The sequence below is a fragment of the Triticum dicoccoides genome, chromosome 1B, assembly GCF_002162155.2.
Source record: "Triticum dicoccoides isolate Atlit2015 ecotype Zavitan chromosome 1B, WEW_v2.0, whole genome shotgun sequence".
NCBI classification, from domain to species: domain Eukaryota; kingdom Viridiplantae; phylum Streptophyta; class Magnoliopsida; order Poales; family Poaceae; genus Triticum; species Triticum dicoccoides.
Window position 1 is genome coordinate 526,695,437 of NC_041381.1, and position 6,090 is coordinate 526,701,526.

Consider the following 6,090-nt stretch of genomic DNA (forward strand, 5'->3'; position numbering starts at 1 on the left):
ATAGTGCAGAATAGCAGGGGGGACGCACCCTAGTCGTACCGCCCAGTAGTAGTAATGAGCAATGAGACGTCAAATCACAATGCCGCACCTTCCCAGACAGACGAAGCAACCATTATTTCACACTTCGGTTTGCCATCATCTCAAACCACGTAGTATTTCTTCTGCCTCAAGAGGGACACGTGCATCACCTTGGTACATCATGACACATGGGACCGCATGACAGGCCATGCTCCCCCGCCCATCGCTCGGTAAAATCACCTCATTTTTACTACTTCCTCCGTATCGGTTTACATGGCATACACATTGTTCTAGGTTGAGAATTTAACTGGCTATATATGCGCTGAATAGTATATGTTTATAAACTACATCCGCTCAAGAATCCAATGATATACTTTTTGTGACATAGTAACTCATATATAATTAGTCAAATGGATGACCTAGAACTACGTGCATGCCCTATAAACCAAGATGCCTAAAAAACCAAGACAGAGAGGGTAGTACAATACGTATCTTTTTAGATCAATATAGTCGGGATTCACCAAGGAGCAAAACCAAGTGGTAGGCTGCTCCTGTCATGTTGGCGTAGCAACTCAAGCAGGGTCAGTCTGCACACGAAATGGCGACGCACTTAACAGGACCCCTTTGACCGACATGTGGCTCATCCACCATCTTGTTCCACGTGTGATGCACCAAATTACAGTTCAGAGCAGTGGTTGGAAGTGGAGGCACCCCGGTCGTAGCGCCACAATAGTAGAAAATGAGCGATGAGTGGTCAAATCACAAAGCCCAACCTTTCTTGCATTAAGCTGGATGGACGAAGCAACCATCATTTCACTCTAGGGTGCAAGAGCATAAAGAAAAGAGAAAATCAATCATGCATGCAGCAACTTCCTAGGGCACCCTAGGGTAGGGGTATCCACTACCAATCCTTTTTTTAAAGCGCCTCCACTACAAATCGGCTTCTCCCTCTTGGTCTTAAAGAAAAACGATGATGCATGAGGCGGTATGGTTTGTAGGAGTACTACGGTGTGCGGGGCCATGTAGTAGTAAACGGGAGAGGGATTGAGTTCGAGTCGACGCCTTAAATATGTGTGGGCTGCTTGGTTTTATGATAACGAGGTAGCATTTTGGGTTCGGGGACCAGTGGAGATATACGTACAAAAAATTGTGGACATAGGTTCGACCGAAAGGCAATGATGCATGGGCCCTGCATTTTGATATACCCGTGGCCGCATGAAATTTTCTACCCTACTCAAAACTAATAAGGTACACATGCATTGAACGCATGATATTTGGAAATCAAATTATGAATAAATACACACTATAGCATGTAAAGCTTTGAGTCATATATGCATGATGTAGATGTTCGTTTAGTTCTTATCGTTCATCTCATTCAAAATCAATTAGTTTTACAAAAATGTTAAGATTCATGGGGTTGTGCATTGTAAAGCATAAAGTAAAAAACAAATAATGGCAATTCATTTAGAAAAAAATTGGGTAATTATGATAAGAAAGATTCTAGAACAAAGGAGAAGTGCTTGTGTTTTGAGGTTTGTGCATTATGCTTAAGTTCAACCATGGAGTCTTCTAAATTGTACATGTGGCAGAATCTGGTGGAATGTTGATGATATCCAATGGCCGGTAGTGCTCGGATTTGCCATTCCTACACTATCGGATTAGCTTCATCCAGCGACCATCTTTCAAAGTTATTCGCACACTATATAGTTCTTGTGCCATAGTTGCATGTCTTGGAAAAAGCTACTAGTGGGTTGTACTAGCTATTTAGGAATAGAAGATGTATACATGGAAGTTGTAGGGAAAGAGATGACATGGAGTATCCCAATTCCTATGAGTATGGATTGGAAAAGAGATGTCATTTGGTTCACATCATAGGAACTATTCTATTGAATCTAGAGTTGACATGTATCTCAATTCTTATGAGGAGGGATTAGAAAAGAGATGTCATTTGGTTCATATCATAGGAACATTTCTATTGAATATATGCTAATGTTTATTTTCCTTTGAAATTATGGGAGTATAGGAATCCATTCATATGAACCAAGTAGCTCTAAAGCTATAAAAAGATATCATGTTTATTTCCTTTGAAATGTGGAGTATATGAATATATTCCTATGAACCAATTGGCTCTAAAGGAAAAAAATCTTATAAAAATCATATCATATAGAGTTCCTATGATATTCCTCCACACCAAAGGATAGTTGAAATTGCTGCAGGTGATACGATGGTCTTTCTTTGTAGACTCCTCCCCCATCTTTATAGTTACCTCTTGAAGATGAATGGAATGATATATACTGGGTATTCTATATGTGCAATTTCGTACACGAAAACTCGGTAAAAGTTTGCGAGGTTCGAATTTTCAATAAAGCTATATGCACTGCATTTTGGAACAGAGGGAGCATACGATAGTTGATAACACTCACGTGGAAGATTTGTGTGTAGGAGGAGTGGCTGTTCTTCTAAATGACATGGCAAAACTGACATTGTCGGATGCCAATCTAACGGTTCTTACGGGGTTCGTCAGGAAAAGGCTTGTGGCGAACGTTTGTCGGATAATGATTTATGGACACATGCATTGCATTGATACGTGCCCCCTCTCTCATGCACACACGCACCCTCATGAGTCACGACTCTCCCGAGTCCTCTCGCACCCACCGTCTATCTGCAGGTAGACGTCACACACATATGTGCTCTTAACACCCTACCCTCAGAACTTCTAATGAACAAAAGATGTCGTGCACATTTTATTTTAGCTCACACATCACACACTTATACTATTACTCTTGTGGCGAATGCTATTTGGGCATAGTATATTGTACTCTCACGAAGAGAAGCGGTGCACGCACGCACTAGTTCTCTCACACCCACTCGCGGGTACACGTAGTAGCACATTTTTTTGAAGCTGGTACAGCAAAGTCACTCCACTATATATATAAGAAGGAGCCTTAGCGCTTGCTTTACTAGGGTTCCTCTCTTTCACTCTATCACGCTCTCCAGATCTAAGCAAGACATAGGTGGCCACACTCTCTCTGCTCATGGTTGGTCACAAATCTGGCCGGATAACCTCGACCGGGGCAGGGGTGTAGGTGCATCGTTCACGCTGTCGTCGGCAGCGAGGGAGGAGACCAACGGCTGCCCGCGCATCTCGATCGGCGGCCGTGCCGTTCTCTCCGAGAGAGTGCCGGCTCGGGAGGGCCTCCGACCCCTTCTTCCTCCCTGCAGTATTGTGGCCAACATGCGGCCTCCCGACACCGTCTTTGCCACATGCTGACGACCCTCAGGTATATATTCCTTCAAAACTTGCCTTGCTCTACTACCCCAGCTCCCCACTTGGCTTCATGTGGATCTTTTTCTACTTCCGTCCGTTGTTCCAAAGCCACAGAGACTTTTATTATTATTAGAGGTAAAGCTAGTTCATACAGTCGACTCTAAGAGTTGGTTCAAACAGGGAAGAAAGTGGGAAAGCTGTAGAATGAATCTAGGACTTGGTTCTAAGAGGAAACGGGGGAAAGTAGTATATGCTGGCTACCCAACCGGTCTCTTGGTTGAAAAGGCGAAGAAAGCATGGTGGATGATGAAGGGTGGGGGAAAGTGGACCTTTCTCTTGGTTGAAAAAGGAAAGAAAGCATGGTGGATGGTGAAGGGTGTGGGGAAGTGACGGGTGTTGGGGGACAACGCAAATGAGAATAAGCAGGTCTAGATTTCCTGTGCTCACATAGGAAACTGTCACCGAGGAGATAAAAAATGGGACAAATGCAGACATGTTGCCTGAGTGTTTGCCGCTCTTGGCAACCACATCTGCCTCACCACTTTATGCCCCTACTGTCCCTACGCCCATATCGCTACCATTAATGTAAAATCACATGAAGCATTAACCAATGCCACCTAATGGCACTATAAGTAATGGTATAGTGCCATCGATAAATTGAAGCAATGCCACCACCATTTTATGAAGTGCTTCCATCTTGCTTTATTTCCCATGAATTGTGTTTTTGCAGTTACACTTAAATCTCACACCGCTAACATTGCATCATCCCAGTGGAACTGCACAAATTTGATTGCACATTTACTGACCATGTGCTACTCTCATGACAGTAATACTAATGCTATTGTTCTGCATGTTAATCTAGTGGCAGTGTTGATGTGATGTGATGCTACTTACTTAAGGGCACTTTCATACTGTCAATCTAGTGCCAATTATAACACAATAGATGCCGTTGTTAATCATACGCCACTGCAAATATCTTTCACTGTTTAAATAACTGTATTTCGTATTTGCGCAAACAGGGATGTCTGTCTCCATATCGTTTCTTGTTTGCGCAATCATAAGTACACACCTCAGTTTTAGTACAACTGCACAAAATGAGATGACTAGTCCTAGCTGTCATCCTCTAACCACCAATGTTCCAGGTATTCCTACATTGGTAGTAACAAGGTAGAATGACCAACACAATCTAAAAGAAGCCGATTCGTATGTTTTACTTCATGATTGCAGTGCAGGGACGAGCGAAAACAACTGCATCCTAGTCCGGAATGCACTTTCTACCAGTTTATCCATGGACCAAGGACTAGTTGGCACGGCTTCATGGAGGTTTTTTGGACAGGTGCACAGACAAGAGGCATTGTGGTCTGCTTATTTTTGCAAATAGCGGTGCTTAAATTTAGTGGAATGCATAAGAATTTCAGCTGGTCAGCACACTAGATGGTTCGGTTCAGCATTCCAGTTGAGAACACAATTATAATTGGTTATATTGGAATGAGAGAACCTAACCCTGGATGGTGGTAACAAGAAAAAACCAGAGTGAACTCTAGGAAATTTAAGCCTGCCGGGAGGCCCTTTGCTCAGAGAAGCCTTGCTTGTTTTATCTTGGTTTGTAAACCTTCTGACAACTTTGTCTTTTGGTGTGAACTAGTATATGTTTGTTATGTTCTATGAATCATTCAGATGTATAAAATTCCTTAACCTATGCTTTTCAAGTTTTTTATGAAGTCGAGTTTAATGTGAGTGTTCCACATGAACGTTGGACTAGCGTGTGAACGTTTGGAATTTACATTGTGGCCTCAGTTAACTGCATGAACCACTGTAACAAGATACATAGTTGCTTATATGTCAGACAGTTGATTGTTGCTTGTTAGCTGGTCGATAGCCTAGTGTTGAAGCGAGCTGAGCCAATGTGCCGTGTTTTGCACAACTGCTTACAAGTGGGGTAGCACCAACAGTGTTTACAAGTACTTTTGTATACGTCAGCGCAAAGTTCTCAAACAAGTACTCTATTCATCAAACACACACTGCTAGTATGATAAACCTTGCCAACTTGTGTCTTACCATGCAATATTCATGAAAAAATGAGTGAGGACGCATCTGTTTCGGCAACAATTACGATGGTTCTCACATGATTCACGGGCACACAAAAGTAGCAGCAGTTCCCATAGACGGATTCAAACAGAGTACTAGCCCTAGAGGGCTCGATAATAGGCAAGGTTCGGATAATTAGACACAAACTACTATTAAACACTAGCTAGGGAAACTATATCATGCCTCGATCTAATTTGGGTTGGACACAAGACGGACCTTGCCATGAACATCATCAAGGACGTCCAGCAGCAGCTCAATCCCGTGAACCTTCCTGAAGACAACCTTGTGGCCTTGCCACTCATAAACTTGTTTGTGGTGGCATCCCACGTCATCTTCCTGCGTAATCTTGACAAGAACTTCTTGTGCTTCAGTACACTCTGGACAACACGCCTGACAACAGTGAGGCTGGAATACAACTCGACATTGGTATAAGCGCAAATGGCTTCCAGGATCCAACAACCTAAGAACTCTGCTTCCCCAGTGCGTATATTCAGGTCATCCGCCTCATAGCGAGTGACATGTACAACCACATAATCCTTGTCTGCATCAGGGCTCTAATTGAAACAGAAACAAATTCTAAATTACTTTCTAGTATAAGAAACACAAGTTATTTAAACCACTATGTATAGCATGGCATCGAAGCTAATAAAATTTTGCATTATTCATCACCACATACTTAGATGAGAAACCACAATCGAGATCGGCAAAGAAGAAAA